Source organism: Temnothorax curvispinosus, unplaced genomic scaffold (genome assembly GCF_003070985.1).
Source record: "Temnothorax curvispinosus isolate PA1 unplaced genomic scaffold, ASM307098v1 QBEX01012990.1, whole genome shotgun sequence".
NCBI lineage: Eukaryota > Metazoa > Arthropoda > Insecta > Hymenoptera > Formicidae > Temnothorax > Temnothorax curvispinosus.
In genome coordinates this window covers 365,388-381,105 of record NW_020222770.1, presented here as the reverse complement: position 1 = coordinate 381,105, position 15,718 = coordinate 365,388, and the positions used below count along the sequence as shown (strand labels likewise).

At 41.3% G+C, this 15,718-nt stretch overlaps 1 protein-coding gene and 1 long non-coding RNA gene across 2 annotated transcripts in view; one reads left to right on the top strand and one right to left on the bottom strand.

Annotated features, from left to right (window-relative positions):
• LOC112463025 (E3 ubiquitin-protein ligase MIB1) overlaps positions 1-15,718 on the bottom strand; it is a 353,496-nt gene that overhangs the window by 13,075 nt on the left and 324,703 nt on the right. The window lies entirely within an intron of this gene.
• On the top strand, positions 5,944-6,459 carry LOC112463027. The gene is made up of 2 exons (XR_003041736.1): positions 5,944-6,058; positions 6,163-6,459. It is a non-coding gene; the product is annotated as an uncharacterized LOC112463027 (long non-coding RNA).

Genomic DNA, 15,718 nt, shown 5'->3' with positions numbered 1-15,718 from the left:
GAATAAATTGGCAACGAATAAATCTCTTTAATCATGATTTTCTGTCCTCTTGTAAAAGCACTCATAACAGGGATACTCGATTTTCGGTAAAATTGCCAAACTGTATCCGTAATCTCTTTACTTTCAAAATGCAACGTTGCAGCGTGTGTTATTACTAAAAAATTTTCTACCTTAGAGAGAACGTGTTGTATTATTAATTTCTACAATAATGTTCAAATCATATTGCGCTAAACAGCTTTTTCGCGTATGCATTTGTTAAAAATAAAAACAGTTACACTGTAATGCTGTATTGGCAATTATCGTTTTTTAATCATTTTAATATAATTCTATGATATAATTCGATAATTTTTGAGCAATTGTTCATAAGAGATCTAGAATGTCTATGTATATATATAAACATATAATAATCTACAGTTTATATAGATACTCGATTCACAATTCTTGTTGCCAATTCTATATTTGGGCATAACGTCCAGCATCTACATTAATCACATTTAAATTTGTTATTATATAGAAATTATCTGCATCCTCGCGAAATGTATACGATTTCGACCGCTAATAGCAATATGCTGTTTGCCGCTAGGAAAATGTATATGCCCGAATCGAGAGTGAGAAGTTTTCAGCCGAAAAAGAGGGGGGCGGGGGTGCGAAGAAGGAAGAGTACGAGGAATGAAAATGATTCCGGCATGAAGTACGACGGAAGGTGATGTCGGCGACGCCGCGTTTTTCCTGAATGAATTCCGTCCCGTTTATTTTGCTTATTCGATTCCTCCGACGAAAACACGTCTATCCGTCTTTAGTCGGTCGGCCTTAGGTAGGTGCGGAGGAAGAGATATTTTGGCTCTGAAACATATCCCGTCTGCTGGAGGCTGTTTACGTCTCTCGCGCCCGTGTCCTCGTAAGTTCGCGATTCGCCCGTCGGACTCGATTACGAATGAATCTGTCGTCATTTTCGACACGCTATTTCAATCCTTCCTCAACGGCACTGAAAACGTGAAGTTACGTGTCAAACGCTTTTAAAACACGATACGTTAAATCGCCTTTGTGAAACTTGATAATTAGTTTAGCGTTAATTAATTCGGTTTATTGTCCTCCCTGAGATGACGGTCGATGATCGTTAATAGTGACAGCGTGTCCTGCGGACACAAAAGAATTTTCCGCACGATCACCATCGTTAAAGACTTACGTCACCGTGCAGTTATACGAGCTGGGAGAGCATCCAAGTCTCTTTTTTGTCCCTTATCGTTTCGCAATAATTCTTTCCCGCGTCGTGGCACGCGAGATGGCAAAATCACGGCCCGCATTCCTCTCGTAAATTTATATCTTGTCTTTTTCCGCCAGCTATGAGCGCGTGGATGTGATTTTTTTATGATGACATTGATACGAAAAAGTATAATGTTCAAACGGCGAGATGCGGGATGTCTTTTGTCATAGTTTGCATATTAATATATTTAGAAGTTTTTTGATATTATATGCCGGTTCGCGTTATTTTGTGACAACGTTATGTTAAAATAGCGAATGTTAAAATTAAAATTTGTGCTATTATCACTATTTTGGAATGACGCGATAAGAGAATAATTTTTTATGTCGAAGTAAAAACTATTTAATTAATTGCGGTTTTATATTGCAGTTTATAAGAAGTAATCTCTCATGCACGTTTTTTTTTTCAAAATTATGAACTAATAACGAACGTATTAAGTAGACCTTAAAATGAGTCTTTTCCTGGTAGCAGCGCATAAAAAAAAAATACGCGAGATCGCATATAGATATGCGCAAAGTTTCCCAGTGATATCGGAATTAATGCGTTCTTAATTAATACGCCCATTAATGCTCGCCTTAAATTCGTAGTGCGCGGAAGTTTTACTGCATCATCAAATTGCTGTCTCGGATGCTCGTGCAGAGTTTCAAAGCGCTCGCCCCCGTGTCTCCCCGAAGTAAAAGCGACAGGGAGGCTGCGATCGGACTCTTAATGGCTATAATAATCCAGTGTTTTGAATCGCTCTTGTCATTAGTTTGAGCAACTCTTCCGGTTTCTCGCGCTTTGGCGAAGCTCCAGAAGTTATAGAAAAGAAAATGAGAAAAGAGACGACGGATACGTTTGCTGAGCTCTGCGACGAATTTTATCATAGATATGAAAGAATTTTGGCATGTTTTCGTCGTAATTACTTAAGAATTAATTACTACAAGTAATTAATTACTACGAGTAATTAATTACGACAAACAGAGGCTGTTCCTTCTCAACGTGCACATAATGAATTATCTAACATCAAATTAAACTTTATTACAATTTTATCATACGCATCCACCGTAATTAAAATCATGTAATTCCGTCTAATTCGGTGTTTTTGACGATAAATATTTTCAAATACGCATATTCTGGCACAAATGCCGATCTGGATCGCGTCCACAAAAGGATGAACGCGAAAGTGTCGTTTAAAAAAAAAAGGTTTATATCCATCCGACGATATCAAATTCCGTGGCACAATGCACACTCGAGAGTTTATCCGCATAAACGCCCGTTTTTGCTCGTATAACATATACCTGTAACTTCGCATAGGTCGTTGTTAGCGTGAATGCTTTATTTTACTCAGTCAATCAATCCATTCCCTATTAACCCCTATTAACCATTTAGTACCTCGATAGTTATTATGTAAAGTCACGAATAAAAAAAGCATAGGTACAACTCCCCAAAAATTACTTTCTTTTTTGTTTCTATAATATCATCATGAACACAGATTTGAATGTAATACATATCCCTTTTTATAAGTTTCAGAATTTAATAAATTTTGCAATGTACAATTATAAAAGCGAGAAAAATTATATAGATACATCTTTATCAATAGTTGAAAATATTGTAACAAGAGAATAAAAAGGGTCAGATAATACAAACAAGGATCGTCGAGGACGTAATAAAGAAACGTCCATTCTTGGTCCGCTTCCGGTGGCAAAGCGGGGCACGTCAGGTAGTTCACCCTGTTTTCGGTGTTTCGCAAACTTTTTGGTCGCGCAATTCGCGCGTTCCCCCGAGCTACCACGAGACAAACAGCATTAACTTCTCTTGCGACGCTCTCGAATAAAGTTACACAGATTTGTCACGAGACAAAAAGCGAGCACGTTCCGCCCCCATAACCGGGGGTTGGCTTCTAGGTTTCTTATTCGGATTTCCTAGACGCCTGAAAAGTGGCTTCCTTCGGGCCCTTTATGTTTTCCTCTCTCGCGTTTCGCCAACTTCCTGTCGCAGCTTCCGCTTCTTCCCGCATATATAGGAAGTTCCAAAAAAATCCACATAACGTGAGCCAGAAAGTATTTTCTGAAGTATTTTGAAAGGGCTTTTTCTTCGTCGGAATCGAAACCGAGACTCATTTATGTCTCCAACCTAACAAATAAACACTGAAACTTTCTCGACTTTTCTCACAACAGAAGACGCAAGCTGTCGTTGTTTTAAGATATCTGTCGCGTGGAAATGATAGTTTCAAGGAAAAAAGTACATTAGATTTCGATGACAATATGAATCCTCTTAAAAAATTGCATGATCGTCTCTCTCACGAGCGAAAAGTATTTCGTGAGGATTCTCTAAAGGAGTCAAAGGATTGTGATGTGTAAGAAACGTCTCACTACGCGAAAAACAAGAAGCCCAATTTGATGTACTTAGAATTGTATATCTTTAACAATGCGAAAAACATTTTGAAATAACGATAACTTATTTATTCTCAATTCTGATAAGGAAAAAATCTTATTATACGACATTTTCTACGACTTCAAAGATTTGTTTAGTCACAAATATCAGAAATATAAAAAGTCGCAAATAAGACTCAGCTATCTCAGAACTTCGTGATTTTTTTTTTCAAAAAAATAACGAGGTTATTCCAATATCATTGGATGTTTCTTTAATCGCAAAAATCAAAAGTTTCGTAGATATGATCCGGATATTGGAAAAGAGCGCTGCTGTATTCCAGCAATACATGTACAGCTCTTTCAGCTATTGATGTCAGAAGTCAAGAATTTCCTAAATAACGTCTAGACACTTGAAAATAATTCTGGAGAAGCCTGGATGCGTTCAGTCTAATAACAAGCGGATTCTTGCGGGCTTGAGAGATTGCAAGTGAAACGTTCGTGGCGTATCCAAAGGGGGTAAAAGTAATTTCGGGGCATGATTCGATGTAAGTAAATACCATCCTCCCGGCCGTGCATAGAATTCCAACGGCATCGAGAATCTCCTAGGTACCTCGCGCTATCGCCATCGTCTTGTCTATTCGCGAAGAAGCGCCGGCGGCTGTTTCAATGCCATGAGAATGAAATTGCAGAGAGAAAGAGAGCGAGGGTGTATGTACTCGATGGGATGGAAGAAAAGAGAGAGAGAGAGAGAGAGAGAGAGAGAGAGAGAGAGAGAGAGAGAGAGAGAGAGAGAGACGCGGAGTGTGTTATCATCTTTCTGACGTAAGAAAAGAGGATGTATCGAATTCGGCATGTAAATTACTCGCGTGTATGTTCGATCTCCAGAATGCGATTTCTCCTTGGACGTCGAAAACACTGTGGCTGAATCGGGAAAAATCGAGGAAGACTACGTCACTCCAGACAGGATGATGTTTCATCTTTTTCCTGTACTAAGTTAACGATAATTAGCGAGGCCGCAACTCGCGGTCGTTTCTTTTTCCCGAGGTTTCCTCGCGGTTTTCTTTCATTAGCGCGAGATCCAACCGACAACTCTCTTTCTCTCTTTCGAGAGACAGAGAGAGAGGGAAAGAGAGAAAGAGAGAGAGAGAGTGTGCGCGGCTTTCGACCTGCGCCGTGTATCTCAGTCGGGGTTACTTCGAGTCTTCGCCATTAGTACGCAAGTAAAGGCTATTTTCAACGACGAACTCGTAACCCGATACACGAGAGCGGCGGGGGCTGCGGCGCCTCCGCTAAGGAAAAGCTCCCCCGTCTTCCTCCTCCTCCCGAAGAACGAAGGAAACGACGTTCTCTTTAATTATTCTCCGCCATGTGCCGCATGCTAAAATCATTAAATTGCTCCGGCGATAGATACGAGGATGTATCAAGTGTCTAGTGGCTCCTTGACAAAAATTTGAAGTAAATTTTCCCCTCGGAATAAATTCGATCAGACGTCATTCTCTTCACAACTTATCCGGTCCCATGTTAGACACGTTAATTAATAAGTTTTGGATTAAAATTCTGATAAAGTCGAAATTAGCGCGCGGGATAAGATTTTCACTCAAAAGATGAATTTCAAGATCGGAAGATCGTGTAAGATTTCAATATTCATTTTGCCTCTCGGATCAAAATTAAAATAACATTATTTAAAAATTATAAAAAAGTAATAATAATATTGTTTGCTGTTACATTCGCGTTCAACATAATTTACAAAGATATTATAGCTGCGTCAATGTTATGTTAGCCGTAAAAGAATTTTGCATACTTTTTATTTTGGAAAGAAGAAAAAAATATCTCTGAATATTATTATTGGTTGAAAGATGCACTTTGCCTCATTATTTTATCAAATTTCGGGATTATAACTTATACTATAGGAGAGGCTATTTGGGTCAGAGAGAAAAAGAAAAATCGGATAACATTTCAAGACGGGGAAGAACTTTTCAATTTTCAAAATAGGGAAGGCCTCTTTGATTTTATCTTGAAAATTTTTTACCCGATTTTTTCTTTAACTAATTCAAACAGCCCCACCTTACTCTATCTGTTCATTCAAGTAAACATTGCCAATTCCGAATAATCCTCGCGGGTGCAAGGTCAGAAAAAGCAGCGACATTTTCTCGTTTACTCCTTTTCTTGCGCTTTCGAAAGTCATCTCCGTCATGACGCCGACGCTGATGCCGATGCCGATGCCGACGACGAAGACGACGACGACAAACGACGACGACAACGACGACGACGCCCAAAAATAGAGACGGTATTAGCGCGTAGACTCGTTTCGCACGGCTCACCGGACCGCGTCGACTTTCGCGGATGTGCAACGTCTTCGGCTGCCAGTAATTTTAGACGCCAGAGAGTCGGCCGTCGCGACCAAGTTCTTCGTCTCGGAAAGTCGCCCGGTAGAAGTGACACCGTAAGTTTATATCGTACGTGCGAGATATGCAGCCCGAGCGCTCCGTTAAACTTCTCCCCGGGAAAAATGGATTCCGAATTCACCGAGGAATCTGTCGTTGACAGACGCGCAAGCAGCTAATGCCGCGAAGGGAAGTTGGACGTTCAACTTGCGTGAGGATCCACGAGCGTCTCCGCAGACTGTTAGGCAGTGGAGCGAGATGTGTTGTAACGTGTCGACAAGCTAGGTGACAAGTTTTCTAATCTCCGCTATCCGGATTGATATCCCGATGACGCAAAATCCGTTATATAAATTTTTCATAAAAAATGTTATAAAATAAATCATGCTTGAGAAGTCCATTAACTGTCAAGTGATGTAAGTTTATTTTGGCATTTCTAATAAAATGTAAAAGTTTCTTGGAATTATTCTCGACACCGGCGTTTTTTACATAAATACACCGAACACAGAGGATTTGTAGGTCCCAAAGTGGGATATCAAGAGGATTTTCAAATAAGAATTATCGTTACATTTTTCTGCCGTTTTCCTGCAACGCGAAAATTGGACTCGCGCCACTTGGGAGCCGGAGAATTTGCAACGCCGCTCGGCGAGGCTGTTTGTCGGGATGTATTTCGGTATCACATCATCAAAACAGCATTCTTGACCGAATTGCAACGATGTATGCGAAGCGTGATGATACGAGGACGATATATCGCAAATATAGTGGGACCGAGTTTGCGCTGATCCCGTAGCTCGAGTCTCATTCATGAGAGCCATCTGATTTCCGCGCGACGTTCCGCGATTCATTGGCAAAGCTCTCTCTCTCTCTCTCTCTCTCTCTCTCTCTCTCTCTCTCGTAAAAGGTTTGCGCTACAACGCGGAGATTCCGTCGACGGTATAATGCAAGAGGCAAGCGATTACAAGGTAGTCGCGTGATCGATCGGTGACATAAACGACGACGAGTATAGTAAAGTATAAAATTGATATTAATCGCCGCGCTCTGTGCGCGATACTAAAATCGCAGAGGCACTGGCCGCACGCCAGCAGCCATTATCGTCGTGCATATCTTTCTATAAATAATACCGCGAGACGTATGATCCTGTAATTCAGCTTTCGCGCATTTACGATACTGTATTTATCATCGTTGTTAACGGTGTCCACGACCGTAACGCCATTAGTACCGGGAGAGAATCGTCATTGACGTTGATCGTTGCCGATAACGATCGTGTTAACGATCGACGGCGCGACACCTCGAGAATTAACGTCGACAGCGGTCCAACTTTGTTTTCGCACGAAGAAATTCACCAGAAATTAGACATCTGCTTGGTCGCCAATGGCAGCTGCCAAATGTCCCACCCCCGAAATATCGCGACATACCGTTACGTCGGATTTACAATCTGGTCGATATATGGTGAGTGTAATCGTTGACGATGAGGTATAGAGTTAACATCAACACGGCTGCTGACGTAATGATATCTTCAAAAAGTCACTTTTTGGTGAAGAAATCACTGAATGTTAAGCACGATAGCGCTACTAAAGACTATATAAAGATTTCAATTGCGAAAGCATTTGTAAAATGCGAGATAAACATGAGGTGTATGTATTTCAAATGGGTAAAAAAGGATTTTTTTTTAAACACGACTTTTCTTGAAACTTTTATTTTTGCCGCTTAGAACTTTCCTTGTGTCATGTCTGATTACGCCGCGAGGTAAGTAAAAATATTGAGTTACGCGCGGTGTTTCATCACAGAGAAATTCATAAAATTAACTGCTTCTTTTGCAGGAATTTTTAATTTTAAATTCGTTATAAAATGGTATTCAAATAATCTTTTATAAGGGTCATTAATTTTATCAAAAAAATGAAGATTAAAAAAAATTTTCTTTATTTGACTTAACTTGGTATTTTTATTAATTATAATTGTCACGACAATACTATTGATTTTGATCAGTTATAATCGCCACGTCGTTTCGACCATGAGATTTTAATTAATAAAGACAGCCAATTAGGTCGAATAAAAAAATCTTTTCTGTTAATTATTCACTGGTGAAGTAGAAGTTACTGATTTGGTTATACACCGTTAACTTAAAAAAGATTGGTGTCGATCTTATTATTGTTTATTCACTTTAACACATTAAATTTATTGCGATAAATATCACTGCACGTCTCAATGGTTTAGATGCCCGTACAGAATGTAGGAAGGTTCAGATTCGAATCCTGGCTGAGGTGATATTTTTCGCAATAAATTACTGTGCCATGTAACGAAGCTCTCCACTCCGCTTTGAATGTCCACCTTTGGTTTGCGTCTACCAAGAGACACGAGAGATCACGTGCACGCCTTTGTACGGCACAGAAGCAGAAGAAAGCGGAGAAGAACATGAAGATAAAGAAAACGAAGGGTAGGAGGAGAAGAAGATGAAGGAGAAGGAGGAGGAGAGGAATGAGACAGAGAGGCCTGGGTAAGTTATCACTCGAGTCTGGACCAGGAATAGTCACACCATGTGGTGGCAGCCGTGGGACTGACTATTTTCGGGTAAAGACAAATTTGGCGCGGCGAGGCGCTACGCGAGGGAGCCGAGAAGCTGAGCTGAGCCGAGCCGAGCCGAGCCGAGCCGTCGCATGGTAGCCGTCTCGAGTGTAAGCTTACATCTGCACACGACGACGACGAGGGGGGTGTCGGCTCCTCTCGTCACTCGAGAGGAAAGGCCAATGGGATCTGTGCAGCCATTTTTAGAGGGCTCGTTCCGAAGAGACCGTGCTAGAAGCTTTGGTAGCATTCAGTCCGAAGCGGTCACCCGGGTTGGCAGGATTCGAAGTCTCGAGGAAGTCAGGAACTTTCTCGATGATCGGCCGCCAAGTAATAATTTCCCTGTTGGAAGAAACCAGGTGCTGAGCCGAAAGGATCTTCCGGGGTACGAGGGGGTACCAGCGCTCCCGACGCGCCAGGTACTCCTCGTTGGAGTGTGTTTCAGGATCTTTCAGGATCCGCAGTACGAATTACCGGTGCATTCGCAAAGGGAGATTGTTGCGAGAAGTGTCGTATCCGGCAGCAGTTGGGACGAAATAGAAAAGCTCTCACTTCGAGAGCAAGTCGGAACTTGGATGACCTAAGCTTTGCCTGTAGTACCGGGCGACCGTTCCGTGCTTCCTTACTTCCCATAGTGAATGTGACGTATGGAATGTAAAGAAGTATGGAGCTGCGTCTTGGTGAATCGTCGCGAGGAGGAAGTCATCGTCGGAGAATCGAGGGATTTCCGGAGTTGTCGTCGACATTGACGAAAACGGAGACTCGTGATGATCGGAAAGGGCGAGGATAGGAACAAGGATCGAAAGGATAATGGCAGAGAAGATAATAGTGCCGCGTGAAGGAGTTAGTAATAAACGGTGCGAAGATAAAATTTTGCGGGCTTGCGTCTTCCGCGCTACGGATTCTGGGATCGGCAGCAGCCAGCCGCCAGAAATAGATTGCTTTCGCGTAACCAACACCGATATGGCTCAGGCATCATTCCACGTACATATGGTCCTTCGCGACCTCTATTTATGGCTTTGCCGCTACCATGTGGTCACCACTTTTATTACCCTCACGAGCTCTTTCGTCATTCTTAGCGCGATGACAGAGACCTCGTCGTATCTTCATATCCCTCTTCGTATCGCTCGAGTTGATAGCTGATAGCTCATCTTTTCGCTAAATTATCATTTACATTAATGATTAATCGCGTCAGATTTTCCATTTGTTCCCTCTGATTTTCAATCGCTCGATTTGATTGCAGAGCGCCGAGGAGGGCGAGACACGGAAGAAAACGGGCGAGCGGGCGAGGAAGAGAACGCAACAGCGGCTGGACGCTGTTTTCGAGCCCGAAATAGGACCCCACGTACAACCGCGGCCATGTTTCCAGAAATAAGTTCTCCGGTTACAGAGTCTATTTCCGGTGTGCGGGCCGCCGACCGGTGCCCGGTTGCGCGGCGATCGGTGACGTATTCAGCTGCAGGTGCAATCTCGCGTATTGCATAGAAATACCATATCGCGCGGTATCTGGTTTTGGTGCTCGAAAAAAGATTCAGTGTCGGTCATAACGATGGTCAGCCAGTGACGTCAGTGACTGCGGTGCGATCGATTATGGTTTACGTAACGAGAACCAGAGCGTATTCTGATTGTCAAGCGAGCGCGCCATGTAACGCGATTAGGTGAATGTGCAAGTTATGATTCGCGTTGTAACTTTGGGACAGATTCGTCACAGATCCTCCCCTGATATTCCAGCCCAAGATTATGTCTCGTCAAGAAATAAGAACCTCCCGAAAATTATTATAGTTTGTTGCATAAAGAGTTTTACTCTGCGATAGCAATTATTTCTATCATTAAAAAAAGGTTGTTATTATTAAATATTATTAGAAAAATTATTTCAATTATCAAATAATTATTATATATTAGATAATATATAATTATTATATAAGTTCTATTACATTCTATTATTAAGTGTTTTATTTCTCCGATATAATTTTATAATTTTATAAAAGAAAGAGGGAGAGGGAGAGGGAGAGGGAGGGGGAGGGGGAGGGAGGGAAAGAGAGAGAGTGTGTGTGTGTGTGTGTGTGTGTGTGTGTTATGTTGTTGCATACATGTATTTCCGATAATCTTCTTACAACATCGTTGTTGATTATTCTATATAACTTCACGCAACGGTCTCGCGAATTTTGGCGAACAATCCCGCAATTTGACTCGAGGTTCACTGGGTAGTACATTACGTTTGCATAGGTGCGCACGAATTTATCGACGGTAAAATAGATTTGCGCTTCTCGTGGCAGTAATGTTCTTGATTAAGCCGAATGAATTACGCTGATATTATTGCCGTGAAATAATAATATTACCCCCGGTATTATCGGCTAATGCCGCCATTTGCATTAACGTCGGCACCTGCTAATTGGCATCGCCCATCGCGTTTTGTCTATTTGCCGTACGTGTTACACGGACCGTCCGATTATGCTAATCACCGTCGAATAATAACGCGTCTGCCGTTTAAATAAATCTACCTAATTTGGTGAGAGATATTCGTGAGAAAAAATATTTTTCCATATAGTCTCGTCCTTGTCTACAAATTTCCTAATCTAAAGTCGATTGGAAATCCGGGAAACTACTTATAGATTTTGATTAAGAATTTCTGAAATCATTTCTAAAATCGTTAGGCGAGGAAAGATCGTTTTACCTAAATACTAAATTTTAGTCGCGCAAAAGTCATTTCAAAGACGTCATCGAGGGTTGGGAAATAGTGGAGAGGATTTTGCATTATGCGACGCTTCATGATAACCATGGATAGCTTGGATGCAACCTTGGCACGTTTCTGGCGGATCGATAACGCAGCATGGCAGAGATGAATCGGTGGTCAAAAGTCCCGGGAAAAGGGGTCCGTTGGTTACGTAGCACCCGGTAGCGGCGGCTACGAGGGTCGAATGACAGAATCGCGCGGGGTGTATTGGCTATTCGGTACGATCGTCACGTTCAGCGCGACAATTTATGACGATTGGAATAGCGACTGTTACGCGTCCACGTGATACGGTCGGACTGCAGAAAGACTCGAGTGCGCGACACCTTATCAAACTGGTTTAATTAGCGGCTAGCGCGAGAAGGCGAAGAGACTTGTAACGTCCTCGTTCTCTTTGATTTTAATTCTTAAAATCTTTATTGCAAAAGAGAAGTTATTGCATACCCCTTCAAAAATACCATATTTTCATTTCTAATAATTATGTTATTATTAAAAAAAGTCTTGATCATATTATACCGTGGAAATTTTTGAGAGTTTAGACAGAACTTAAAATAACAGCGATACAAAAATAGTTCAAATTCACTGTAAATTTTATTATATGTACATACATGTATGTTGTCTATTTGCAAGTCTCAAGTTTAATGTGCGAAATTTTTACTAATTCGATTTTAAGTCGGTCGAAGAAACAGCAAACGAAGGAGATGTCAATGGAATATCCGTTTATCATGTAAAAAAAGTAGTACTTTTCCAGATAGAAATCTAATTATGAGATATTATTTCTTGAATAATCATAGGTTTTAGTATGTGGCTTCGTTAGGATCACGTTTAGTCGGGTTTCCGAGAGAACATTACCTTATCCCCACGAGAATGTCCCATAACAGGCGGTATTTAGGGACACAACGAGAAAGGACGCGGGTAGGTGGACGTTGTTGAGATTGTACTAATTAAGTCCCACCTCCCATTAATTGCCGGCGTTCCTGTCTTGTCAGTGGCCGCCGCCCGTCGTTGCGGCTGCGAACACTAGTAGTTAACCGAATTTCGATATCGACATGTTTCATTCCGTGAACAAATCTCTCTCTCTCTCTCTCTCTCTCTCTCTCTCTCTATCCCCTGTCCTTCGCTCGAATGGCCATTTACAAGATCCTCCAAACGGATATACATCTAAATACATAAATCTTTTACATATCTTATAAAGTCGCAATTTTTATCTGGATAAAGTAATTAAAAATCTTACGAGAATTTTTGGACTTTTAGAAGCATTTGAGCTAAAATAGAAGTTTAAATACTACTTTAACAATTTTTCACAACAAACGGTTTCTGTGCGCCGCATGTGTGATAAAATTTTAAATAAAAAACAATCGTTCTAAAATAATGGTAAATATATACGTGTAAAAATATTTATGAACTCGCGTTGCTACATTCTATTTCGCAACCTAGATAAATTTAATTTTCCAAAAGTTGGTTCTCTTCTACCTTAGGGTGAGTGATTACGTGAACGTTAGCGTTTCGCTGAAACATCGCAGGCTGACCTAATGTGTTGGCTCGCCCTCACGAATTTCGGGGCTGTCCCGAGCCGGACGAAACTTTCCTACGGGAAGAATCGCCCGCGCCATGTTCGTTTATCAAAGTCAACGGATGGACGATCTCCAGATTGAGTCACGGAACGCGTTTTCCCGTCGAGACTATCTCGCGCGCGTCCGGAAAAACCGGCTCACTGCGACGTCGCGAGCGCGATGGTAAAACTCGAGAGTTCCGTCTCTCGATCTCATCCTCCTTTTTTTTTGCGTACGTCCGTTCAATTTTCGTCGTTTTCAATGGGGGAGGCTCTCGATGCTCGCTCGATAAATCCATTTAGACGAGAGAATATATCCACGTGCTTGCCAGTTTCTGCACGTAAGCGAAACGTCAGCTTTCCTAGTTTCTTGGAGCCGAGCCGCCGCCTAACTCTCAAAGCTTATACCTCCCCGCTTCTTACTCTAGCTATCCCTTGATTGTTCGATATATCTGACCATCTCGAGACGCGACCGAAAAGACACCCTGATTACCCGTTGAAGAAGCCGTGGTCCCGCATATTTCGGGATATTGAATTATAATATAGATTAGTTCCAAAAATAGATGAAAGAATATTCCCTCTAATAATTATTTATAATAATACAATATTATAAGTATAAAAATTAAAAAATTAAAAATATGAAATCTTTTATATATATAAATAAAAGTTCCATTAACTAGTCTTTAATACTTCCTATCATCGACTATGATACCGATTTCACGATTACACTATAATTTCAAACGAGAGGTGACGATGTCACAATTAAATCGTTCACTAGAGCGATCGATGGAACCGAGATGGCGCAGACTGCAAGCGGCTCACGAAGCGGCGCTTCGACACCGATTGAAACTCGGCCCTCCGGGTCGGAGACGTTGAGTGCACTTCTCCGGGCATGACACGAATAGCCGAGCGGTTCGAGACGCGCGTTTGAACTTTTAAAGTAAACGCGGCCCTTCCTGCGGCGGCCGCCGACGTTTCGGCAGGACGATCACGCACGGCCACCCATCCAACTTCGCCGGCTAATCAGAAAAATCCACACTCCGCCGAGCTTATTGAATTGTCTTGGCCCGGGCCCGGGATCCAACCCCACCATCTTCCACGTCCCCCTTGCAAGAAAAAGAAGGCGATCCTGTCTATTTCTGGTAATCGCCAGAATTCCTTCCGCACGTTTCCCTTTATCTATATTATCTTATCACATCTTTTATTAATTATATTTAAATTTTTTTAAGATTTATCGATATAGCTATTGATGTTTCTTCTGTAACACGGCGCACCTTTTATTTGGGATTCACTTATCTATCGTTATTTACAAACTCAATTTGCTCAATGTCCTCAAAAATTAACTCCTTAATCTTCTGCATATAATACTTTATCAATATTTATTTTACTTTAAATTACCTTTCTACGCTAGGCAAAGATTAATGGCTATGAATTACTGTTATAGCCATTGTTAAGATACATTACTGAATTTTTCATTGCTTATTTTCTCTTATTCTTTTACAAGGCTTATTTTAGGACAGCAATAAACACTTTCTACTGCTGTTATTACTACTGCTTATTTTCTCCCTGCAGTTTCTACTTCCCGTGGTAATATCTCACGCGAGCGTGCTTCGAACGGCTTTCGATGAATTATAAGGATCAATGACGGTGGCCCGTATGAATCTTATATTCCCACTCTCGCTCGCAGTCTTCGGCCGCGACCCATATTTTATCACGCTCGGCCTTCATAATCGATGCATCCGATAACAAATAGCGGCGCGAATCGTTCTTTATTTTATCTATCCTTGTCACAGGACGAAAAGCGACGGGGTGAGTTTGTCGTGATGCAATTCTTACAGCGACAGTTTACTCCGCCTGAATGTATTGTGTTTTATTGTAATCTACTACGATTTTTCTTCAGCGACAATTAACTAGAATATAAGAATTTATCTTCTCATATTATCGATTTCTGTAATTTATCGAAGCTAATACCCATACGTTGGATTTACCATAACACGATTCTCAATTTTGATGAAAACCTTACGAGGCATCGTTCATAGCGGTCGCTTCTGCGGGCTTAATACGGTATAAAATTGCAGCCTGGAAAACCTCTCGAAATATCTGGCTGACAACGAGAGCACCTCGCATTAAATCCAGTATAACAGTATAATAATCTTCTGCCGGTGCTTTGCGCGTAACGCAAGTTAGAGTCCTCGAATTTTTTACTAATATCGCGATAATGATTTGCCGCAACAGTGGTTTCGCTTAATTAAAGAACTTTTGTATATTCGCGCGCGCAATTAGTCCCTTTAACGGACCGACGTAAACTAGCTATTTCGCGCGATGTTTCGCGATATTAAAGCGTTACCTCGGCGAGCCAGAGTAAAAGCTTTAATTTTCAGCCGAGGATTTAATTCGAAGCACAGCACGGCAACGCATTTCGAAGATCTAAAAGCGTCCGTCTCCGCTTTTCCAAGATACATTTTCAACAATTTTTTCACGAAGAATTTAATGCGCAACTTACATGCGCAAGCTTTTCCTGCTCTACGTATGACTTAAATCTTTTTAAAATTCAAATAAAAGTAACACGAAAAAAGAGACCTCTTTCACGGATTGAGGAATAAATTACGTTCAAATGTTTTCGCAAGAAAGTAACTAAATTTGCAAAAATAAAATTATATTTATACGAAAGATTGCGTATGTATCTACGTTAAGAACTAAGTTCGGCCGAAACTCGGTTACTTGGAAAATTATTTTGCCCGTTGGGAAGCAGTAAAATTATGCTTCGATATTTTAATCATAGAATGAAAGAGAAGAGAAAGAGGGAAAAGGGAAGGGGAGAGGGAGGGGAAGAGAGAGAGAGAGAGAGAGAGAGAGAGAGAGAGAGAGAGAGAGAGA